Source organism: Lepisma saccharinum, chromosome 6 (assembly GCF_977018435.1).
Source record: "Lepisma saccharinum chromosome 6, izLepSacc3.1, whole genome shotgun sequence".
NCBI lineage: Eukaryota > Metazoa > Arthropoda > Insecta > Zygentoma > Lepismatidae > Lepisma > Lepisma saccharinum.
In genome coordinates this window covers 73,958,815-73,986,802 of record NC_139234.1, presented here as the reverse complement: position 1 = coordinate 73,986,802, position 27,988 = coordinate 73,958,815, and positions in this window count along the sequence as shown.

Sequence of the window (27,988 nt, the reverse complement as noted above, 5' to 3'; positions counted from 1 at the left end):
TCCCCAGACTGTATCTTCATCCTCTCACTACCCAAAAACCGGATAACCCCCCCCTGCTTCTCTGTTGTGGATATCTCTATTGGGGCGGCCATCTTGATGTAGTCCCTGACGTCACATTTCCCATCAGACCACGCATGCTGGTATGTACAATAGACGAGTATATTTATTTATTTATTGAACTCAACAGGTACATACCTAATTACAGAGCCCATATAAAGGATACATAGTGAATACAGTTACATATATTACTGTAATATATATATATATATATATATATATATATATATATATATATATATATATATATATATGTGTGTGTGTGTGTGTGTGTGTGTGTGTGTGTGTGTGTGTGTGTGTATTGCAAGGACACGCGACGCACCAGCTCGGCCCCCTCGAAAGACCTAAATCGGGCGACGCTACCCACAGATTCAATTAAATATATGCCTTCACTAATCTCAGTAACTGCGGGATATGAGGGTCCGCATCTCAGGGTTCGGGTAAGGGTCTGCCCTTAAAAAATAATAATATAAACTTCCCTATCTAATAACTCTTTAATCTACATTCTAGTTTAATCACCCATCGTGACCGCACCCGGATTCCACCGACCAGTGAGAACACGCATGCGAGTCATGAGGGAAACAACACCTATAAGACTGACACCTTGTGGATTAATAAGGCCTCCTCCCCACTGACCAGTGGCGGCGGGACACCTCGTTAAACCAAAAGCTTGCCAGTTAATGTCAATATACTTATAATTCAAATTTATTCTCAAGAAAACACCCGTTAACAAATACTGAATTTATTTACATCCAGTTTCAAATTTATCATTTCCAAAAATCTTATTTAAACATTAATCATATTAATCACCATTCTCAAATATAAAAAAATATATTCAAACTTCTGATCAATTTGGAATTACAAGTATACCATAGAAAAGCTACTTAATGGCTCCCGTTATTAGATAGAATCTTGTTAATAAGTAATCATAAAACCAAGAGCACTCCCTTCCTACTACATATCCAAACCACTTTTAAAGATTTAACTCAGGTATGACTTGGTCTCCAAAAATGGGCAATAAATTTTACATAAGTCGAAGATATTACTTGAATACAAGTCTTACCAAAAGAAATTACTATATTATCAACCGTAATCCCTATATTAATGCTTTCATCATGTTTTCACGCTTACATTATGCTTTATAGGATTCATGAGGGCACCACATTCGGATCAACCTCTAACAAACATTCACAATAAATTAGCAGTGGAACTTTTCTCTACCCTATCAATGCCATATCTCGGCCACATAAATTATAAATGTTCACGTTGTATTCCTTTTAACATAATCTTTCAACGCTGCTGATTACTCATATCGCAAAAGCAAACCGAAGAGAGTTACATAAATACATTCTAAGAGAACAAAACTCCATCATAAACCCATTATAGCTGTTCCTAAAATTTACCAAACCACAATAACCCAAATTAAAGAAACCATTAACCTTGGCCAACATTCCGGATATTCAAACTTCTAACGTATATGAAAATTATATACGCACCCTCTGACCAGAGGTATACTCTCGGATTAAGATCTTTAAAGGAATCAAAATTATCAACGGAGCCTTCTGACCAGAAGCGTTCCATAAAATTATTTAAATGCACCTCCTGACCAGGAGAGTGTTCACAGTTTAAATTTTCAGAACCTCCTGACCAGGAGAATTCCTAAAAACATTATTTAAAATGCAATGATAACCAATTCGACAAGAAAATTGTATACCTTTGATAGTTCTATATTATCATTGAATTAAAATCAAAGTCACACTGACCAGTGCTAACTCCAAATCTGAATTTAATTTTAATTATTAACATTAATTATTTATTTAAGAAACTAAATTATTTATAAGCTCGCTTAATCCCCCTCAAGGACCGTGCTGACCAGGACTAGCCCCGAAAGTGACTTACGGAAAACACTGGACATTGTGGAAGGGAGAGCTGACCAGCCACTCCCCACACAATGCCCGTGTTCTCCCAGCCTGGACCTCAACGAGCGATGTGATTACCTACAAATTCTGGAATATACTACTCCTTTTGCCAGCGAAACTGCTCCCATTTATAGTAGCGGGATTACTCAATCCTTCTCCCAAACAAAGATTTTTTTCAACCGAAAGTTATTTCTAGCACATTAACAATTACTCTTTCCAAAAACACAAGAAACACAATGAAGAAAAATCTACTGATAAACTCGCGCAGCGCCGATCGAAAAAGAACGCATTGTTGGTACAAAAGAAAGAATGCAAGCTTCAACTTGCTCTGCGCTCTTTCTGGCCCGGCAGAAACTGCGTTATAACTTTTAACAAGAAAGATTTATACGTTTTAGCAAAATAAAAACTCTCGAAAATACATATACGAGGGTTGCCGAAAAGTAATTAAAATAACACTAAATTTTACCAGAATTTCTCAATCGTAACAATATATATATATATATATATATATATATATATATATATATATATATATATATATATACATATTTACAATATATAACATATTTTTTTAAATTATTATTGTATATATATATATATATATATATATATATATATATATATGTGTGCATACACATTATCACACAATTTCATTAGGAAATTATGTGTTTAAGCTTAATCCATTGTGTAAATAGTGTCTTTACTGAGGTCCCTTAGGTTCATAGAAAAGATGTCAATGGTCTTATTCTTGATTAGCAATTTATTGTAACTGGTGCACATTCTCCACAATGGAGATTTCTTTTCAATATCCGATCTAGCCTTCTTTATGAGAAAAACTTCAATCTTGAGTCTAGTTTTCGACGACGGGATTCGAAAAATAATCTACTTTGTGATATGTACGTATGTATCTGATGTACAACTATCTACTACATTATTTCCACTTTTTATTGCTATATGAAGGTTACTTTTTGACCTTGCCTTGTATTTAAGATAAAACGCCTCTTGATCAACGTAAAAGTCTGTTTTAATTGAACAGATAGCCTTTCGTCTCGTAATTATAGAAATATGCTTACTGATGCTGCACATGGGTTTGTGTTAGGTAAATATAGTAGCCAAGGATTTTAGGAACAATGAAAGTGCATTAAGTAGCGAAATAATTTGACGATAGTCCCTATTTCATCGTTTCGGAACATCGAACACGACTGCACACTTCAAAAATATCGATTGCAGGTCCACGAACTGGAATTTAGATCATATTTTATCGAACGATTGCTCTCTGCTCTCAAATTCGTAGCTAATTCTCTTCTCCCCACGCATGTAAATCGTGAAGTTAGGCAACCGAGCGAGACGGGCAAGAAACCTATTCTGCGTGCCATGCAGGATAATTGTCTACTAGCCATGGAGAGGTCGGTGACTCCTACACAAGATCACAGATAGCGCCACTGTATATATTCATCTTGATAGCATTGGAGGCTAAAAACCTCATCCACTGAACATGAATTCGATGGAAAATAATGAATGCTTCAAGCCTGGTAAATGAATTTGATTCCCCTTTCATAAATGCATTTCATTTTAGTGTTCAAAAAGGAGAAAATTGTTGCAGAGCTCACTTCGAATGTGATAAATTTATATAAAATTACAAGGTTTGTTTGACAATTTCTGTGGCATTCATAAATCCGAAGGCTTATTTTCGTAGCAATACATGTATTTAATCTGTGCCTATCATGGATAAAATCGAGCCACTCCTGACCATTCTTATCAGTTTCCTTCAGGTCAAATATTAAATTTTCATTCCATTTTCGTCTTGAACGCCCTACACGTCTCTTACCACTAGGCTATCCAACAAGGATCCTGTAAACTTTTTCTCTCCTCCTCCATACGTGCTACATGACCTGCCCAAGGAAGTCTTTTTGATATAATTATTGTAATAATATCAGGAGATGAATACAGATTATGAGACTCAGTATTGTGCAGCCTTCTCCACTCCTATGTCATTTTGTCTCTTTTAAGTCCAAATGTATTTAAGTTTTTATTTTCTTTTAGTGTAAGAGACCATGTTACCGTGCATAATTACTGCATAGTAAGAGGGTTAAAAAGTTCATGAATAGGACCTTGAAATAAGTTCGCATTTATCTTCCTCTTAATATCGTTTCAATTTTTTTAATATTGCCCTATGAGTATTGGAATTTAGAAACCGAGTGAAATGTATTATCTACTTTTAGGTTTTCAATATTAACTACTACTTGGTTTCTTCTTGTAAGCTTATTTTATGTTTCTTCTGTGCTAACTTCCAGACCTGTCTTCTTTGAGTCACCGGTGGCTACTTGTCGGGAAATCATTGAATTCCGAGAATTATGGGTGAATTATTCGCTCCGGGAATTATGCGTGAACTCTGCTTGAATTTTTCTCGCAGACGTGAAAAATTGTAACTTTAATTAATCCAAATCCCATTGAATTTTATACACTGAGGCAAGTTTTTCACAGTTTTTAGCTTTTATTTGTATCGAGGAAGGAAAGGAAAGCTGCGTGGAAAATTAAACAATTCAATCCGTTTACTTTTTTTATTGTCCTTTGCAGAACAATCTACCTGACAAGGGGAAGATTATTGCAAGATAAGATATCTTGAAGCTGATTAGGTAAATTTAAAATTGTTATGCAATTAACAACTTTTGGTAGATTACTACTTAATATCCCATAACATTTGTGTTTGTAGATGTATATCCTAGTCTAAGTATGCGAAGTGGCAAATGTAAACTCGTCACCTTAAATTAAATATTATGTATACACCATTGAATTGAATTGAATTAGAATTTTTGGATTCATTCGAATAGCACACACCCGCCATATCGTTAATATATTTGTGTGTGTTTGGTGAGATTCGGTAATGCATAAGGTTGAAATAGAGAAAACATCCTCTTGTACCCTTGAATCTTTGGAATGTTCGCCTTGAAAACTGGGAATTTGCTATACCTACTTCAATTTTATGATGTTCCTAAAGTGGCCAACCTGGTACAGTATTTCAATATTATCCGTTTTTTATAACTGGACTAGCTGACTGCCCAAGTATTTATTTATCCCAATTTTCTATTAGACAGGAATATAATGAATTGTAACTATAGTGTAAAATGATGGAGTTGAACGGCATTGTAAGTGTCACTATTCATCCGACCCCGAAAACTATAGATTCCACACTAAAATCGGGCGTTTTACATGTCACCCCCTTCCCACACTCACCTAGGGTGCCAGGGGTGTCTTACCCTCACAGTATTTCTTTCCACATTGTAAGTCATATGTGTACCAAGTTTGATCATCGTGAATGTCACCAATTTGATTAGAGACTCCGAAAACTATCGATTTGACACTAATCTAGGTCATTTTTGACATTTTATTTTTCACCCCTCTCTCACCCTCCATTCCGATAGGTGATGAACTTGGCGTTGAAAGGCATTAGGAGTGTCACTATTCATCTTAGCGACCCCGACAACTATGGATTCCACACTAATATCGGTCGTTTTCGATTATTTTTACATGTCACCCCTTCCCATCACCACCCCTAGGGGTGCCAGGGGGGGTCTTACCCCCACAGTATTTCTTTCCAGATTGCAAGTGATACGTGTACCAAGTTTGGTTGAAATCGCTCCAGGCGTTCGAGAGTTATGCCGGAACAAACATTATATATATATATATATATATATATATATATATATATATATATATATATATATATATATATATATATATAGATATATATAGATATATATATATATCACACACACATATACACACATACATCCATTTTTATCTATACAAGGTGTTTCCGGCCTTATGATACAAACTTTCAGGGATGATTGAGAAAAAGACACATGTATCAATTTGAGATAAGGAACCCTCGTCCGGAAACGATTTAGTCGAAAGTTACGTATAAGCGAAAATCGGTATATGAAGATGTAATTAACACTTTTATTACCTGCACAACTTGCACACTCTTCTAGATTCACAACAGTTCTTCAAAGTGGCGTCCCCCGGCTTCCCTGCAGGCATGACATCGTCACACGAAGTTCTGGCGTACCCGTTGGAACAACCCTGGTGTCGTTCGAACAATGTCACAGGCAGCGAGAATTCTTGCCAGGAGATCCTCTTCAGTGTCGACAGGTGTCTCGTACACAAGACTTTTCACATGACCCCACAAGAAGAAATGAAGTGGGTCAGATCATATGACTGAGCTGGCCACGGAACAGCTTGTGAAACTTGTGCAGGTAATAAAAGTACTACATCTTCATACACCGATTTTAGCTTATAACTTTCGACTAAGTCGTTTCCGGACCAGGGTTCGTTATCTCAAATTGATACATGTGCCCTTCTCAATCATCCCTGAAAGTTTGTATCATCAGCCCGGAAACACCCTGTATAAATTCACATCAATCCCTAATGTCAACATCATCTGCATATGCTAACATCTGAGTTACAGCATTTAACTTTAGTCCTTCTTAGTATCTTCTACATTCTAGACCTGATATTCTAGAGCTAAATTAAAAAGATAAAGGTGATTAACATCTCCTTGTTTTTAACTCGTCATGCATTTTAAATTTATCAGACACACTGTTAACCAGGGTGGATAGAAATGATGATCTTTATTTAAAAAATGATTTTTGATGATTTTTTATTTAAATCTGATTTTTTCTTGAAATTGATTTTTTAATTTTTTCTTAAAAACCACTTAAAATTGCTGGTATAGTTTTTGGCACCACGCACATACGTTTCTAATAAACTGCTCTGTAAAATATTTGAACAGTTTGATATGTAAATATACATTTTTATGTTTCTGATACTACACATATGAACCTACTATGGAAATGTTTGTTGAGTGTTAATTATACTATAATACATAATTTCAGTAACTTTCCTTCCAGTAAAAATAAAACATTCTGGATGTACTCTATAATTGTAACATATTTTTCAAAGTCTTTGTAGCTGAATTTTCACATTTCTTTTTTCTTTAAATGATAGTTTGCCAAATATCAACTGTCATATTTATTTACAGTTTAATTATTATGACACTATTTACGGCATAACATGATTAGTATTTTGTATATTTTTCTACATAAAATGTTTGCCATTTTTGCCAATAAAAGTTATTGAATTTCAAATCAAGAGAAATTTAATTGTGTTTATTGTTTATATATTACATTTCTTTCCTATGAGCTCCACCCCATCAGCACATATATTTTATCTTTCTTTTCTATCTTAGAGCTTAATAAACACCATTAAATGATTGCGAGATTAATGTACTTTCACCAAAAGTTATTCTAATATCTACAAAAAAAACATAAAATCTTGTTTTCTTTTCTTTGTAAAACTTTTCTGCTTGTTTGTATAACTTTCTGCGTTTTTAATTTTCTAATTCTAGTCTTAAGAAGTATCTTCATGTTTCTGTTCCATCTGTTATCAAAAGTTTGAACTTTTGTCGGTTTCATTTCATTAAAGTGATTATTAATTCTAATCGGTAATTATGTTATGTAATTATGAAGTAGAAATTGAAGGGCTGGTGTGTGACATGGTAAGTGACATTTTTGGTCATTTCTAAGTTCATTAAGAAAAAAAGGTTATTAGAAGCTATACTGTGGAAATTGTTTTTGTGTTGTGTTTACCAATTTCACAAGGCTTCACTGACCCCAATGCAAATTGTATGATATGGCAATTTCACTCGAAAATTGAAGGATGGCATATTTTACTTTGTAACTCAAAAATTACCAAAATGTCACTTAAATGTTTTACACCTGAGCTCGCCATTTCATGTGAAATCAAACAATGAAGAAGAACTATTCAACCTCACATATTTGATTCATTTGAAATTTGGCATACTGGAAGGGCTACCTGAGGTAGAAAAATATGCAAAGTTCCAGATCTTTTGCATTTCCGAAATTACAGTGTTGCAAACTATGCGATTTTGACCATTTTCTGCAACACCTTGTTAACTTTAAATTGCCATTTTTCGGTAATCAGGGCACCTACGAAAGTGTTTCGGACGGCGTTGGAAATGACTTTAAGGGCTCTTTCACACGAGATATTGCATGCCTATGTCAGGGTAAAAAACAATTGAAGGTGGTGTAAAGTAAACTTTGGTAGCCATTTTCTCAAAAACGGGTCTTGCCGAAATATTGCAATTTAAAGTTGACAAGATGTTGGAATAAACGGTCAAAATCTCATAGTTTGCAATACTGTAATTTCGGAAATACAAAAGATATTGATCTACAACTTCGCATATTTTTCCTACCTCAGGTGGCGCTTGTAGTATGCCAAATTTTAAATGAATTAAGAAATGTAAGTAGAGGACCTTGTTGATTTCACATTTATGACTAAAGATTTGTATCAAATTACTTCAGTGATGACATTTCAGGTAAGTATAATGATTACTTGATCGGCAGGAGAATATGTATCACACAGGATATCTTCTGCAACAATTGTTGGTTTACATTGAGTTCAGTAACGTCACCAGGAAAATTATTAGAGAGGTAGAGAGGTCGGTCAAACAATATACGCATAAATACCATTTGAGAAAATTCGAGCTTGAGTTAAAAGAATCTTTATTTATCTGCTTTTTTGTTTTCTAGAGCTGATAATGAATGACGCCAGTTGGGCGTCAGCCCCCTTACCTACCCCCTGGAAGAGTGGTGTCACAGGAGAATTTCCTTCGGGTGGGATCAGTGGAAAATAACTATTTTCAGGTTGGTTCTGCTTCGCTGGTCATAACTTCTATAGTTCTCTCTCGCTCTCTTGTTCATTTTCTCTATACTATTTGATCTCTACATGATTATTTTTCTTGCTTTCTCTTTATGATTTTCTTTCTCTATATATATACAAGGTCCGCCCATAAAAAACTAACTTTTTTTGTTTTTAGGATAGAAAACAAGTAATTACCTTGTAATCACCAAAGGAGGAGGGTGATTGATCACTGTCACTGAATGCTTAGTAAGGTATTGTTATTCAGACAATGCGGTATGAGGTTACATTATCGTGTAACAGAAACCATTGGCCAGAATCACAGAGGTCCTTCCTAACCCGCTTCATCCTGTTTCTGAGTCGACCAAGCACTTCCTTGTAATGCCACTGATTGATTGTTTGGTTTTGATGGTTGATCAGTCCTTGGGAATAGAAAAATTTGGTCAGCAGCACCTTTGTCTTCGATTTCGATATCCGTGCTTTTTTTCTTTACGGGCGAGAACTGTCCTTTCCACTGCGCAATCTGTCGTTTTGTTTCGGGGTCATATTGTAAACACCAGGTTTCATCTCCCGCCACGATACACTTTAGGATGTTGTTGTCCTGGTCCGCAGTTGCATTCACAACACTCTTTCCTTTTGTCTTTTTCTCGTTCTGTCAAAATGCGAGGCACAAAGCAAACACACACTTTCCTCATTTGCAGGTCCTCTGTTAAAATTAACCTACAGCTTTCTTTGCTGATATGAACAATGTCTGACAGTTGCTGCGTGGTTAAACGTCCATCACCTCTCACCAGTGCACGAACTTTCTCCACATTGTCGTCATTCCTTGACGTTGAAGGACGTCCTGATCTTGGTTCATCCTCGACACTTTCACGTCCACCTTTCAAACGATTGTACCACTCATACACCTCGGTTCTTGATAATGCTGCATTACCATACACTGCCCGTATCATCTGTAACGTTTCGGTAAACTATTTACCCAATTTGTAACAAAATTTTATGCTGTAACGTTGTTCCATCTGCACACGACCTGCATCTGACGCTCGCTTGCCCCGATACCGACTGCCTGTAACAGGTTGAAACATGCACTGACGGGACGTTTCGATATAGCTCTTTGCAGTGTTGCAATAATACGGTACCATTTTATTTGGTTTGGTCCTTCGGTTTCTTTATGGGCGGACCTTGTATATTCATTTTTTCTCTATCCATCTCTTTAATTTTCAAGTTTATCTGTCCATTTCTTTCTTGCTCTATACATTAACTCGTTCTTTTCCTCTCAATCTTTTTCTTCCTCTTTGCTTATCTTCCTCTTTCTGTCTTTCGTTCTCCATACAATTCTTCTTTCTCTGTCCCTATCTTCCTCTTTGTTTATCTATCTCTTTCTTCTTCTCTTCCTCTCTATTCTTTTATTCCTCTCTGTTTATATTTCGCTTTCTTCCTTCCTTCCTCTGTTTATCACCTATTTCTCATTCTTTCTTTCTCTGTCTGTTTACCTCCTTTCTTCTGTATATCAGCCATTCTCTACTACAGTGTGCTTAAACAATCACCAACGTTATATGGCTAATGGCTTTTAATATGACAGGAGAGATATTCACACCGAGTTTCGTGCATTATGAACTGACCTTCGTGGTGGACGCTACGACACTAGAGGTCTCAATTTCGAATCCCTGCGTGGGCTTGGGTGTTCTTTGTGAGTGTCCCTTCATCAATTTATCATATCATTCTCACCGTCGTGTTTAGCCAAAAGTGGCAGAAAAGCGACACTAAAAAAGGAAAAATAAAATAAAATCGTGCATTTTGAAGCTTCATCTATTAACATATTTTAAAATTTATTTGGTTGCCATTTCGCTCTACACAGAAAGTAGACATTAATTAACAGCAAAGTCAGAGTTTTTATTTGTTTGTTCTTTTAATTCTGAAAATTTCTAGGCTATGAGTTCGTGTCTCGGCTAAGGCAATTTCGCGATGGAGTAGAGGCAGACAGGGGACAAGAACAAGTTAGTTCTAAAGTTCACACGTATCGGACACCCTTGGTTTTGCTTTGACTTATATAAACACAAACTCCGTTACCCTTCGCGACAAAATATCGAAACTCTCTTTCCTTTAATGGATCTTCGTCGCTTCCCATAGCAGTTAAGAAATGCCCAAATAGGAATCCAATAGGAAAAAAAAGAAGGAAGCTTTCACAGCGCAAGTCGATATTTCTCCACGTCGATAGTGAAGTTAGCACCGAAACCGTCTCTCCACGGGGAAGAGATCTTGGAACGCAAGTTTCACACGATTCCAGCACCAGGGTTCGGTGTCCTCGCGGAAAAACAAAAGGAAAACGTGTCATAAAGCTGAAGAGGGATGCTCCCGTGGGAAATCTGTGGGGGGGAAAGGGTGGATGCGGAAATATCTGAGGCGATCTTGTGAAGTTGTAAGGGAAGATGCGCAGTTGGGACTCAGATTCTGTTCGTATTCCCATCTGCATTTCGAAATATCAAATTCTTTTTCACTTTTGTAGTTTCATCATATTTCGTTTGATACAGACTTCAAATCAAGTTACTTTACAGGTAATTGTTTGCATATCGTGTTGAAAGCTAAAGGTCCAGGGGTCGAACACAAGATAAAGCATATATTTTCTCCCATTCGGTAAAAAGGCAGAGAAGCTAACTACATTTGCTTAGTTGTACAGTGTTATTTAGAAGAATGCCGTCAGGGTCATTTTAACCAGTAGGTTTCAGTCTAGGACGCCCGTTTTCTGGTGGTGCAATATTTTTGTTGTTAGATGTATTACCAACGAATCTGAATCTGAATTTGAATTTGAATTTTTGTTTGCGTCAGCACTTTAAGGCTATTTTGAACCCATGATGTTGTACGGGGTCCAGCCCCTTGCCTTACCTAAATTATCTGTAATGTTGTTTACTAAAATATTTAAACGTTCTGACCGGTTATAAGCTGAGGCTGTAAAGGGGCACTCAGCACACATATGGACAAATCACAGACGCCAGAGCCTCGTTAGTCTGCAAAATGCAGTCCAAGGTGTACTACGTGGAAATGAGGTTGACAATTGGGTGTCCTGCGTGGAAGGATCACTCCTTACACCCATATTACCAACGAGAACTGCAACACAACATTGCCATGCAACATAATTCAGGGGTCTAGTGAGAGAGGGAGCTATGCCACAAATCTAGAAAATTTTATATTTTGCCATTTTCAGTCTTCTCCTACCATCTGCCATCTATCATGTGAACTACAACCATGTGGCATAGCTCCCGCTTGTTCTGCAGCAGATTTTCTGAGTTCTTGAATACGTCCTCATCAGCATTCTGAGTGAGAGAAGGAGCTATGCCACTTACTAATGGTGTCTGCGATAGGAGTGGCAGAGGTTGTGTTGCAGTAACCGGTGCTAGATTTAATATCAGCCCTGAAGTTAAAAGATCTCATGGCAATAATGCCTCATATTCCTCCAGTTTTTCATGGTGTTTATCAAAAACTAAAATCCACAGAAACAATGGACAGTGAAGACATATGAACTTGTCTTTATGTAGATCATATGTAACCCTGTGAACATGATTTACTTTCAGGCAAAAGTGTTTAAGCCTTGTTCGAAGCATTTGATGTGCTAGATTGACTTTTTCACATGGGTATAAACATGTTCATAATAAATGGTATTTATATTGAAATTCATATTTTTCCGTTTGAATAATTTACCTAACAATATGTTCAGCAAAAAAAAATACCCTTTGTTATAGAAATTATGACTCAACGCAATGCTTTAGAAAACTCAATTTATTTCCATTTCTTGTCAAAGTGTCATAGTTCCTTCTCTCACTAGACCCCTCAATTATCTCCTCGAAAGTGTGTGTGACATTTTTGCGGACTCTGTTAACAATCAAAACGCCAGAAGAGTACGGACCGGTTTCGGTAAATAAAATCAAAGCGATTCTTTCCGATACCACCACAATCGATACATCGGCATCACTTCAGTCCTAAAAATAATTTATAACTTAAAAATATATTACTTATGTTATCGATTTGGGAAACTACAAGGCGTCCGAAATATCCCTCACCATACTCTCCAAATCACAGTAGTTCATAAACATGTTCTCCATCGATTTCCACACAGGTTTGTGGGCGGAATCGCAGGGAAACATAATCTGTGGGGGTGGAACAGATAGTTAATCTTCACACCGTGTTTACCTTGGATTTAGACAGCCCCAAAGGACAAACTCCACGCTCCGTTGAGCGTGGACTCCATTCAACGGGTCCTTTGCTACCAATCCAGTGATCCGGAAATGTGGTATTCATCCAATCCCACACAGACCTGGCGTAGTGCGACGGCACACCATCTTGCAGGAACCTATCTCCCAACATTGCCATGTAGTTTTCCCTATCCACAGTGTCAGCCAAGAAATTAGGTTCATTGATATCTATCTCCGTGGGGGAGTTGTTAGCATAGCGCGCTATGACGCCATGGGTCCCGGTTCGAATCCTAGCCTGGACATGGGTGTTGTTTGTGAGTGTCCCTTCATCAATTTCATCATATCACTCATTCTCATCGTCGCGATTAGTCAAAAGTGACAGAAAAACGACGTAAAATAATCTAATTTAATCAAACAACTCATCTATCCTTCCAGATACCACACTATAACGCCTACCACACCGGAGCAAATCCACAACAGAGCCCGTTCTCTTCAACTGCTCCAGCATCCATTCTACAGAGATGTTAATGACTTTCCTTCGGGAGGTCATCGATTGAACTCCCTTACAACGTCTAGATGTGGGTGACATTCACGTCCACAGAACAGTCTAATTTCCACCCGCATTCCCTGTGACAACGTCTTCACTGCAAAACCTAATAAAAAAAACAGTCAATTTTATCATTTGGCACATAGACCGGGACATTTCAGATTCTCTGTACAAGAGCTACAAACATAAAGTTTCCTAAAACGAAATCAAATTCGAACAATAAATTTATTACGGTATGTTACAACCTGTTTCAAATTAGATAAAATACCATATTTGACAAAACGACTTATTATTTCTTGTATAAGCTCTTCGTTATTTTATTAGAGCAACGAAATTTTAAGTTTCTAGAGTTCTTTAAGGCGTTTCTGCATAATCATTTAGATGTATAGATTCATAAGATGTTAAAATAAATGTATATTCTTAACCTGATCGAGGCTGCTAATTGTGACACAAACCTCTCATCTGTATAAAGGTCATTATTACTACTCAGAGCATTTCCAACACTTGTATTTTTTTCTTTCCCTTTCGATTATTTTACATGGCATATTACCTATTAGGTTAGTCGTTACGTTTAGGATGAACTGACGATAGGATGCATATAATGACACACATGCCTTACTCAAGGTTTAAATTTTTAATCTTTGATTTCGTGGCACTTAAAAGGTTTATGAGCTGGAAATTCGATATTGGGGTATTGGGTATTATATATATATTAATTCAAAGCTCTATCTCTTCTAGGCATTAAGATACAGCTGAAATTTCACAGAATATATCTTCAGAATAGCACAGATGGCGCGTTGCATGACTTTCTGGAGTATTTAATTTAATAACTTTGTGTTTCGGGGTAGAGAGAAATTCAAGACAAGTAGTTTGATAAGAAATTGTGCCAAAATTGTTCTGATCAGTACCCATGGAGTATGGCCTGGTTACGCTGTAAACACAGCTATAAATTGTTATCTCTTACGTCAATTAATGATGTATTATAAGTTTTAAGTGTCAGCAATCACCTGCTTGTGACTTTCCAAGAAAGTGTTCATGGGGGTTATAATCATCGTTTTGGCTATTTTTCATGATGAAGGATGCAGGCAGAGTTATATTCGAGGATCGACGACGTATTTGGGGAGGGGGTGGCTCCCGGGGGTCCGATTCCCCCGAAAGACTTACCAAGTACTAAAATTAAATAATGAAAATGTACTTTTTGAGCATTTCTTGTGCACATATAATTGAGGTTTTTTTTTTTCTTTCCGCCGAACTTATTTCTAGAATGGGATTAGATGGAGATGATACGAGTCTGAATGACAGCACCAAAGAAGATTTATGCACACTACTACTAATGATGATAGGCTATGCCTAAAATATTAATCACGAACTTTACTTTTCATTAACTGGATCTAACATCCTTTCTTGTTATTAATAAATATTCAATTTTTTTATCTATTTGACATAATTTCCTTGCCAGAGTAGTTGTTTTTACACACATTTTGGAGATCTCAATGACACATAAACTACATAATGAATACGTACTGTTATATCTCTATTCGTATGCTTTCTTTTACCTATTTATGTAATAATAATACCATGTTAATTAATTTGCATTTTCATTAATATTATTTTAATTAATTTAACAGAATTACTTAAATTTAAGGATTTATATTATCATTATTATTATTTCAGAGTTTTTTATAGTACGGACCCCCCCACCCCAGAAAAATATTTCTAGATACGTGCCTGTCGAGGTTAACCTTACTCATTAGAGTATACCATATACTTTCCTTTCGATTGTATTCATTTATGTAATCTCGCCATTACTCCAGGGAGCTTGGCCACTCCAATGACAAAATGGTAACATCGTCGCCTTGTAATCAAGAGGTCCCGGGTTCGATACCCAGTCGAGGCACATATTGGCTCGGATCCCACTTTAAACAGTAGGCCCAGTCCCGATTAGCCTTACTGTGCAGAAAGTGGACTTAAAACAAGAACTCAAGAAATTACGGTAAGCTTTTTAAGGTGAAAAACTTCTGGTTTCACGTGTTCCTTAACATAATGTTGAGAAGATCCACCGTGGCTGGAAAACTACAGTCCTAAAAATAACACTAAAAAATAACAGCTACAGAAGAAGATTTTATTGCTCATTATATCCATCAATGTATCCAGCATCCCCACCACGTAAGAGTTCTACCCTGTAGAATGGGGGATCGAACCAATGAGGAAGTAGCTCATCCCCTAATTTATACCACTCGCTTGCAACGACGGCTCCGAAAGGGTCAGATAAAGGTAACTGATGTAGCTTAAATAAATAACATTACAGATGTTTTATCCCAACCATGCTGACTGAGAATGGCAGGTAGATGGATAATGATTTATTTATTTATTTATTATTATTAAACACAACAGGCGAATGCCAATTACAGTGTTCTACATTTCTTGCTTTGAGTTTGTAAATTTAGTTTGATAAGAAATATTGTTGAGCAGAAATGTAAATAAACATAAAACATTTCAACGCTAAATTATATGTGTATACAACAGTTAACAAACCGAGTTATAATAATACATGTTAATTGAAGAGAGTGGAATAAAATATCTAACTATTATCTACAAAAATAGCCTACATGAATACAATATTTCAATTATTAAGTACAATGCACAACATATTTATCTTTACACTCAGTATTTCAGATCTCTACCACCATGTACAATATATATATACAGGGTGTATACAAACATGTGTCAGAAACTTTAGGGATTTGTTCTTGACATCAAAACATAACAAAAAGTTCATATGAACATGGGTCCAAAAATCCTTCGTTAGGGAGGTATGAAAGGAAATAATATTCATGGCAAAAAAATGAGACATTGACCAAATAAATTTACATGTATGAAAGGATTTAATATTCATGGCACAAAAATGAGACATTTACCAAAATCATTGCCATTTACAAAAATTGCTCAAAGTGACCACCTCCTGCTTCCATGCATCCCCTGAGCCTGCGTTCCATACTTTGCCGTACGTTGTGGAAAACTCCTGGTGTGTTCCGTATTTGGTCAAATCCATGTTGGATACGCTCCCTCAGAACATCAACATTGGGTACGGGAGTTGAATACACCAAGAATTTTAAATGTCCCCAAAGGAAAAAATCCATTGGGTTTAAATCTGGCGATCGGGCAGGCCATGCAATGGATCCCCCGCGACCAATCCATCTGTTCGGAAACTGGTTATCGAGACACTGGCGAACTATCCGTGTAAAATGCGGTGGAGCACCATCGTGCATAAACCACATTCGTTGGATGACGTCTAGAGGTACATCATCAAGTAAATGCAGAAACTCATGTCTGAGAAACTGTAAATACGTTTGTCCAGTCAGACGTTGAGGAAAGAAGTAAGGGCCAATGAGATGATCATGAATGATTCCACCCCACACGTTGAGGCTGAACCTCTGTTGATGTTTGTCTTGTCGCACTGCATGAGGGTTTTCATAAGCCCAGATGTGATTGTTATGATAATTGAAGATCCCATCACGTGAAAAGCCAGCCTCATCAGTGAATAAGGTACATGCTAAGAACTGCAGAAACACAGCACACTGCCCTAACATGCGTTGACAGAAATTTATTCGTGGCTGAAAGTCTGCCTCCTTTAATCCTTGCACCCGTTGAAGGTGATACGGGTACAGAAGATTTTCATGCACAATGTTCCAGATCGTCATGTGATTAACGCCTTCCCTTCTCGCAATTCTCCTTGTACTGGTTGATGGAGTTTCATCCATAGTTCGAAGAACCCGTTCTTCAAGCTCAGGCGTTCGTACATCGCGTGGTCTCCCACCATCTGCAACTCTCTTCTCAAATGTGCCTGTCTCTCGCAAGCGTTGGTGTAGTCGTACAAACGTTCGTGCACAAGGTAACTGCCTCCCAGGGTAACGTTCAGCATAACGTTGACGTGCTGCGTCCGCATTCCCATCTGCTAGGCCGTACATGTAGTGCATATCCGTCATTTCAGACACTGAATACATCGTTGTGATGTGTTGTGATGGAAGTTACTGTAAAACAAAACAAACAACAATGAGAAAATAAACAAAAAACAAATGCCATGCCCAACTGTACACAAGAAAGTGAGTACAAATGCACATTTGAGGTACATTACACCACCAGGAGTCACTACAGCGAATTCCTTTCATACCTCCCTAACGAAGGATTTTCGGACCCATGTTCATATGAACTTTTTGTTATGTTTTGATGTCACGAATAAATCCCTAAAGTTTCTGACACATGTTTGTATACACCCTGTATATGTATATATATATATGAGATACTAATATAATATATTATAAATTACATAAAATATGGGAATAAAATAAACACAGTATGAATCAAGGATACAAGTCATTTACCTTGAAGAAATACATTAATTATGTGTGTAATAAAGGACCTGTAAATAACTGACACTCTAGAAAGTACGTATATATATGTAATTGAGTATAAACTACGAAAGAAATATATATTTACAAAAATTGCGTTTATGTTTACATTGTTGACATCTATTCTTCCATTCCTTGAATAACTTTTTTGAATGTCGCAATAGGCATGTGAAATATATCTAATTTTGGTACCCTTTCGGAACATCTGTTGTACAGTTCACACGTTCTCCTGATAGGTGATTTATTTATGATGTTCGATCTTCTGTTACTACAGTAAAAGAGATCCCCTTTGGATCGTGTCTTGGAGATAGGAACACGTATGTGTATTTGTTGTAGAAGATGTTGCACTTGAATATTATTGTTCATGGTTTTGTATAAGAAACAGAGCAATTGCATCTTTCTTCTTTTGCTGAGAGAAGGCACCCTGTTCGATATCGCGCACCCCTTGTCTCCCTCTCTCTTCAACTGGCAGCGAACAATCCTCAGAAAGACCCTTGCCCCCAGATTCTCCTGGTTTTATTGGTTTTGCCTGACCTTCACTCACCTCTCCTCCAGGTAAGCGGTCTCGCCGCTTCCTGTGAAAAAAAGACCTTTCTCGGCAAAATTCAGCTATAGGTCTGGACAAATCTGGCAAGATTATGCACGATATCGAGCAGGGATGTTAAGGTACTGTGCCGCCTTCAAAGTATTTTTTCCAGGTTTTATTTTTATGTTACTGTTATTGGCAGTATTATTAAAGTCATTAAGAGTATACAAACTGACAATTAAGGAAAGCAATATCAATAAGAAAATAATATGCAATATCATGATTAGGGCTTGGAAGTTGAGGAAAAAATATTTTTTGCCCTAGTGTCCGACGACGAGGCCCAACATAATATATGTTCATTTTGGGTCATTGTAGGCCAGAAAAAGGTGGGTTTTACTTGTCCTCTTTTGCCTTTTTCGGCGTTTTTTGGCTTATTGGTCCCTTTTTAGCATTTTTTTTAGGTCTTAACGTCTTTTTTTTTGTAACTTACTGTCCATTCTCAATTCGAATCATCATCACTTCATCACCTCTTAAACATCCTTTCTGTAGTAAAGAAATAAAAAAAAGAGAAATAAATATATTTGAATCATCCCTGAAACGAGAGAAAAACATTTTTGGGCTGAAAGAAGATACATTTCATTCATATAGTTTTTTCGCACTGTGTGTTCTATACCACCAGAATTTTGTATTTTTTATTCATTCAATATGTAATTAAAACTGAAGTTATTAATTAATTTGGATCACATTTATACGTCCTTTTTTCCGTTTTTAGGTCCTTTTCTTGGTATTTTGGGTCTTTTTATAGGTCTTTTTTTTGGCAATTTATAGGTCTTTACTCTATGTCTTATGTTCAAACGTAATCGATAAAATGCGCGTTTCATATTTTAAAAATGCCTTCTCTATTCTGATATGACATTTTGCTAAGCATGGGTATATCATCATCTGTATTCTATTATCAGTGGCGCTTTTCTTGCAGACGTTAAAGGTTTTCATCCAGTGGCGGCGATTAGAGGGGGCAGTTGCCCCCCGCCTAGTTTTCGCCACTTTTGCTCCCGCACTATGCTAAATCTTATCTGCAAAGGAAAATATACCCCCTAGTTTTGGCACCTTGTCCCCCCGGTTTTGGGACCCGATCGCCGCCACTGTTTCCATCCATATATTTAATGGAGAACTATCCTAAAGTGAATTTAATCTTGATTTCCCCTTAACGTTTCACGAAACTTACCTTATACCTTCTGAAAATTTGAAGCATAAAATAGGCAAACCAACAAAAAGTATGCGACTTAATAAAAATGCAAACTTATATTTCCAGTTTTATTCTCGCAGTCAATTCCACGTGTAACTCACAAAGGCAGTTTTCCTTCGACGCCGAAGCTATTTAGAAAACTTTTTTGAATGTCGCGTCGGGACTAGAGAGCTCGGAAAACACTTCAGAAACTCAAAATGCCACCTCCCCAAAGGAAACTAAGTCTTTTGCTAACGTCACGTAACCCTCTCCGCCAAGAATTCGATACTCTTTTGTTTCTTTACCCTTACCCTCTGAGGCAGTGTTTCCAACCGACTACGCACGAAAATCCCTAAGATGCTTGTAACAAAATTACTAAAATTGTCGAAGAAAATCTCTGAACTAGTCATTTTCTCATATTGATTGCAATAGCTAATATAAAGCGTTAGTCCACGTAACGAATTTCTTATTCTTGTCATTTCTGTTCTTAAATGTCAGACTTGTTTTCTTTATCTTGGTATCTATAAGAACAAGAGGAGGTACCCGTACCATCCTAAGATGCTTCCTGGCGCAAACGCTACATCATCCCAGCTGGAGGATAATTGCGGCCAAATTGACAAGAGGAATTTGATGGCAGCGCTACAAAGAGTCGTCTGCGGAGACCAGTGATGTGCGACTACGCGTAAACAACGATAGTCTACATTCTACACGTAGACTATTTTATACACTTAAATTACGTAGTCTATGTAAACAACATGGCGAAAGGTGATAACTTAGCAAAGGGCGCCGTGGAATAAATAGAAAATTATACTGCATTCAGTTGCTGATGTGTGAGGAGAATTTTTCATAGTCTTTCTTCCAAATTCGAACAATTTCTCACCTAGGAAGAGACCTAATATAGGAAATATTCTAGTGTTTTATGGGGAAAAGACCACTTTTGCCTCACGACTGCCATCTGTTGTTGTTTTTGCATACTATTTAACTTCTTCCATAGTTGATAATAAAAGAGAAGAGAAATTTTGTTGTAAATAGGATTCTTTTTATTTTGTTAGGAACCAATATAGTTGAAAATGTCACTTTCCTTTCATGAAACCCTTCAAAATTAATTTTAATGCACTTTAGATTGTCTACGTAGTCTATGTAAACTACAACCCAATGTAATCTATGCGTAGATTACGTGTAGACAACGCATGTAGACGTAAACTAGTCTACGGCACATCACTGGCGGGGACCCATAGGCTTCGAGCCCAGAAACACTTGGCAAAAAAATAAACAATCAATTGAATGTATGGAAACAAGACCAAAAACAACTCAATAATTAATCAACAAACAAAATCTAACATCCGATTATAAAATTAAGGAACTAACGAAATAATTAACACAAATAACTAACATTAATACATATTCCATAATTCCAGACATCCCCAGGGAAACCCCTCCTGATGCTTACTTCCGGGAACGTACCTTTCCTTGCCGAGGCCCTTCCGGTAGGCTAATCATTGCTGGTTCTCAACGACAAAAAAAGGAAATAGAAAAAAACCGAAAAAGAATTTTTTAAGAAAAGAAAAAAAATAAGATAAACTATTATCTCACTTAATCTGAATCCCAAAAATAAAATTAATTCTCACCCTCACTCTTAAATAACTTTATTCTAGTTCATCCACTTTATTTTACTTAATTTCATGAACCCAATAAATATCACTCACAGACGCAACCATTTACAGAATTCGTATGATGTTTTATTCATTAAATGGAACATACATTCCTGATTTACGAATAACCTAAATAAACCTAAATCACATTTCTATAACTGAAACAAAACTAAACCCAGATACTTAGTTCAAAATCTCAAATTTCAATAATAATAATAATAATAGGTTGTACAAACAGTGTATAACCGACCTGTTTCTGGATTCCAGAATAGGCCAGGAATAATTGTATTTGTAATAATTGCATTTGTAACATACTGTATTCACTTACATGTAAGCTCAAATAAAGTTTGTGAATAAATAAACGGGGGAACGGTAATTCAGAGAAAACTGACGTCCTGGTTTTTATATTAAGGCACCAAGGCATAAAGCGCAAACCCCTGAATGTATGCGGGAGTAATATTAATATAGGTAAGTCAACACATTGAGGTTATTTTCACCATTCAGACAGGAACATTGCATCACCAATAATACCAAGTGCGTGTTGAGAAGGGGGTTTTGGGGTTTAGAACCCTAAAAAATATTGAAATAGCAGCAATATGCTATGAATAAACCATATAGAATTATGTTGTCTTTTGTATGGGACCGAGAGATAGAAAGATAGATTAAAATCCTTCCTTTATGAATAACAATTTTTGTGTGAAAGGAGTTCAGTGATCATATTTCAGGTAATAATGATTCCTTGAGTGATAGGAGAATGCGTATCATACAAGATACTTCGCTTTATATTTGTGCAGTCATCATTTATTTACGCAGATTCATAATACGTGTAAATAAGGGAAAATCGTATTTCTTGAACTTGCCATGATTTGAGAATGAACTTATTTCCTGTACCACCTTCCTGATTAGATAGTTTCTACATAAAAACGTGTTTATAGTTTATTGTTGTTCATGTATTATAAACAATATCCAATAAACTTTCTTTTGTTGAATATCAAATGAAATTTAACACTTAAAACTTGGTTATTAGCATGTTAAAGTACCTCGTAGTGAAAGTGTCATGGAATATGTTTTACAGAAAATGAGCGAGAACCCTAAAACGGTTGGTAACACTGCGCAGATGGCGCCGCTGGTAGCCTCGCCAGTCGTGACGTCACCGTCAACTTTCCCGCCCTAAGGAGGAGAACAAAGGGACAACAATGAGCCGCTTTTACTTCGCGGCCTGATTTTTCACAAGAGTATTGTTGACCTTCTGCAAGAAGTGTTTTGATGGTCGCTAGGAGAGTAGGCAGTTCAAAACGAGTTGGGAAGGGAGGAAAAATGGGCTGGGATAAAGTAGCATTGCTCTCCTGTGTTTTATAAGGGTGATTCTCGATGAACTAAATCAGTTTTGTTTACTTCTGGACGTTGTCAAATTTGTTGAAGAGTGACAGGAAAGTTGACAAGAGAAAACGGTGGCAGAACAACGGAAGAATTGAGAAACATTTAGGAATTAAATTTAAATATATCATAGGACGTTGATGGCGTAGTGCTAATGTCGTCGCCTTGTAGTCAAGGGGTCCCGTCTTCGAAACTTGGAAAGCATATTGGTCCGGATTCCACTTATTCCAGTATCGATTAGCCTATCTGACCATGAGGTGGATTTAAAAATCTACAAAAACACATTTTTAGATTTTAACGCTTTTTTTGTCACTTCTTATTAATCACAACAAGGATGTATGGTGATAAGATGAAATTCTTTGACACACTTATAAAGGGAAAAAACACCTTTTTGTGGCGAGATTCGACCACTCAACGTGTTTCTTAGCAAGTTCTTAAATAGGTATATCCCCAGTCTAAGATAGTCAAATGGGGAATGGGGTATTTAGCCCTACAAGGAATACTAAAACAAAATACCCCGCAACTGAGAACTCGTATTAGAACAGTCTATGTATTCTTAATGTTCCTTTAATCAAATTTGAAACATACAGGGTGATTCTCACGCTCAAGAACTTCTCAAATTGGGTATGGTTTACGTGAATGAGATACCAGTTTCCGGAAGTTTCCTTATGGATGTTTTTGGTGATGTCACTATACATCCTATACCGTACGAATCAGACATCTTCAGGCCTATTGGGTGTTCTTTCAAAACGCTTCCCTTTGTAACTTACTTACCAATTAGTGAAAGCAGGAGTTTGACAGTATATTTCCCTAGCCATATGTATTCCGAAATGGTCCTTCATATTGTGTTTAAATGAACTCATTCGCAAGTGTTCACAAACAATAAATAAGCACTATTGATCGATTGATTTGCTTTATTTTACTTCGCTTCTTGTGCCACTTTGGCTAATTTGCTAAGATGGGGATGAGTGATGATATGATGCAATTGATGAATGGACACTCACAAACAGGACCAGGATTCGAACCCGGGACCCCTGGCGTCGTAGCGCGATGTGCTAACCTCTTCGCCACGGGGCGGCTCAAGCCCTATTCAACAGAGTTTATATGTGTGGCACACGGAATCACTCTACACTGAGTCGCGTCTGAAGGCCACGGGTACAGTTCATTTGGTTGAGGGGTGTGATGCTTCTGCTTCGATAGACATATTAGCCCTGTCTATTTCGCTACAGTTTTTGACACCAGGTGTAGTGCAGGTGCAATCCAGTGCAAAGAAATGGTGTTCAACCAAGTAGACGCATAGCGGTGTTGAAATTCAGAAGATTCAACAAATGCCTGTCTGCTGTTTCAATGTCCATTTCATTGGGTAGAACGCACCACGTGAAAATACACCAAACAATACACCGATCTAGAGCGTAGTGCAGGCACCAAATCGACGAAGTAGACGTCTTGGTGTTGCATTTTGAAAGCAACTAGACACGAGAGTGTAAGCAGAGTCAACAAGCGTAGCGAATTATACAGGGATATTGAGGAAACTTTTGGGTTTCCTAGCAAGATAAACGCCCTGTATTAATCATTATGTTTATTCTTTCCCGTCATAGTTTGTAACATGACAATCAATACAGAAAGAAAAGATACATTATCCTATAGAGTCACTATGAAAATAGTGCAAACCAGAAATAAAGTACAAAGATAGACAGTTCAGTTCCGGAGTTGGTTAAATTGATTTTTTTCGGACCTTACATAATGTACAGAATCAAATGACACGCATGACTACACTTTATCATAACCTTAAATGCGGAAGTACATTCCAAAATTTTACAATTTTTAGCAAGAAATGGCGGCCATTCAGTAAGCAATATGGTGGCCATATCGACGTTTATCTCAAATTTAGATATATAAATTGTATTTGTCTCCAAGGATATCCACTGAAAATAACTCAATTTCTCTAAAAATATATTTTATAAAAATTCACAAGTTTTTCGGGCTTTAGCCACACTCTTCCCTCACTTTTACTGTTCCTATACAACATAACGATTATAATGACATCCTAACCCAAAACTCCCTAATGGGCATTAACCCCACCTGAATTTACCCACCCCTGGAATGGAAGCAAGCCTTCCACAAACTTGACAATCAGACACCTTATTGATGAATAATTGTTTGATTGTTACCTATTTTAATAAATATTTGGTTACCAGAGCGTATTTTTTTCTTATTTTAAACTAACTTTTTCTTATCAGTGTTGGAAATAAAATTTAGGAAACATTCATCACCTTTTCAAAATATGGAGTTTTGGATATATTATTTTCTAAAAAAAAAATAAAAAAAATCGACGTCAGTAATTCAAATAGTTGATAAATGTAAATTTATAGTAGTGTCAACACTACTCTGTAAAAATGACACCCATTTTTTTTACAATCTTCATGAAAATCCACATATTTTTTCATTACGTATCATTTTTCACCATATCCTCTTTGTGCTTCCAACCGAGTTGTGAAGAAAAGCTCAGTTTCTCTCGGAACAAAAAAAAACATTTCCACTTTTTTTCAACAGCCCAGGGAGAGATGATGACTAGGTTGAATGTCACCTCGACTTTGAACTTGCCACGGACACGAAAAATCCTCGTTGCCATGGCAACAGGTCGCACGTGCTTCTGGAGCATTTATCCTTGACCCTGTTGTGACGAAATGGTCGCTCGGAGAGCAGCTGAGATTGTTTTCGTGTGCCTGTGTTTGTGCGAGAGAAGGGGGGTGAGAGAGGGATGTTTTTTTTTACGCTAGAGTCGTCGTTTCTGGCTTTTCCTGACGAAAATATTGCGGTTGCCTCCAGTACGGGTTCCAATTTAACTGTATTACAAGATTCTGTCGACAAAAACGACATTTACTAAAAAAAATAGAGTTACTCAAATTAAAATACCCGCATAAAAATGACGATTTCTTTTTTCTTCCTACAGATGTCACTGACACACCAAATGAACTAACTGTCATAAATTTGTACTTGAACATTGTAATTAAGTCTCATTATTTGCTCATAAAACAAGGATTTTCTTATTTCTTAATTAACTTTTCCACACCTAAAATTCTTCGGAGGAAATTGTTATAATTAGAGTATAATTTTCTTCAAACAGTATAGTGCAATTATTCGAAATTATATAAAGCATCGAACGAACTGGTGATGATAGTGTATATAAAATTTGTCCTATTAAATTTTTCGCAACACCTTAATTATCCGCCCTGAAAAATTTAAGTCCTGAATTCGTAAATTTGGCAACATAGCACTTCAGAGCCAACAAATAGTATCCAACTTAGCAACAGTTTTTCTTTCTAAAATGAAAATGCTCTTGTGAGCTTTTTTTCATTCTTTCACATTCCATGAAGTTAGAAACCCTGGACCAGTAATAAAATACACAATAAACAAAATTCTCAACTGAGGTCAACTTGTTTTACAGAGTTTAATGTTAGTAATGTCCTGGAGCGGTTGGTTAGACGGTTAGACGTTTGTCTTGTTAAACTTTTTCGTCAAGAACGAAACATCATAGGTTCAAATCTCACCCACTCCTGATTCTTTTTATATTGTTATTTACGAAGTACGAAGTGTTGTAATAATGTAATATAAGAATAAGATTATATTAAATCACTGTAAATATTTATCCGATGTATACCTCCAGGAATGTTTTTGTTCATCTTATTGGTTTTTCAGTGATTGGCAGGACTTTAGCCAGACCTTTCTTTTCATTCATCTGTCAAAGTTATGTTAACACACAATAAGAATTTATATGTCATAAATAGTATATGTTTTTAAATAGGATGTTGTAATCAAGGTGTCCCGGGTTTGATATCCGGTGGACGCTCATTGCACAGTGGTTCGGATTTCTGTTTAAACTGTAGGTCCAGTCCCGATTATTATCCTATCTGTGCATAAAGTAGTCTCAAAACAACAATATAAATACACACACACACAAATACGATGTTCTTTGTTTGTGCTCTTCACTGGGGACCTAAAATATATATCTGATTTTCCATGACGCAATCACAAATTTTATGCTATATTCAAAGTTCGAAACTACTCACCTCAGACTTTACATCGCATGTGTCTGAGCATTCCAAGTTACATTGTGCTTACTACGATTAAAATTTGATCCGGAAATGTTGGTCGTAAATTGCATAAATATCAACGGAAATTTGCTGACTCCACGTCACTCCATTACCGGTTGAAGAATTCTACAAGTCTAGGTAGGACTGTGGGAGGGAGACTGGCAGTCGGGATATAAGCCAAGGCCCTTACGGGCTGTAGAGCCAAGGGTTATTAGAAGATATCAGGTTCATATTTCGAAAATGACTTGCAGTTTTCCACCACGAGAATAAGTTTTTGATAGTTTGAAATTCGTAAGGATGCACTTGCAAGGTTTCCATTGTTTTAATTTCACACATATTCTATATTTCATACGTTCCTCTCTCTCTCTTCCTACAGTCAAGTATCTTGGCAACCGGGGACTACAAGGTTGTTTTTTTTTATCGTATCGGCCTCCGTCGCAATAACCATTTACTTATGTTAATTGGCGATTTACTATTAGTTTTAGACGCATCGAAAGATGGAGGTGAGGGGATTAACATCAGTCATTACGAAGGAACGGACATAAAATTACCAATCGTAGCAATTTGAAGTCATTAAACCTTCTCCTTCGTTACAGTAATGCACTATATCACTGCTTAACATGATTGTGTGTGTGTGTTTTAGTATATCGAAATAATCAATATTTTAGGTGTCAGTGAAGAGCATAAACAATACATAACTTACATAACGTTACATTTTGCATCCTGAATACATCTATGTGATATGTAAATTAATCATGATGTGTGCGTTAACACAACTTATGAAGAATAGTAAAAAGTAAAGTAAAGTTAAGATATTATTATCAAGGAATACTATACCTTATTATTTTGCAATAAGATGATTTCATTATTTAAACTATTCTGAATAAACAGTACAAATTTTCTACCAGTAACTTTTTTTACTCAATAGTTACACATCGTAATATAAAACATTTATAATAATGCCCCGTTCTTAGAAGCAAGTTGTGAAATTATAAGAAGTACGGTTTTTTTCCATATTGCAGAGGCGTCTCGTGAACGAATGCGGAGTAATACTGCGCATGCGTCAATTCTGGGAAAAAGGACAGCTTGCTCTGCGACGACATTCACGAGCATTTCTACATTCTAATTTTTTCATATATGAGAAGTATTTATTTTACACGAGAGCACTGAACTAAGCTAATATTACATTTCTTGGATCTCAAGTGACGCATGCATCAATTGTGGGAAAATAATTATTACTTTCTTTCACTTCAGATCCAAGAAATGTAATATAAG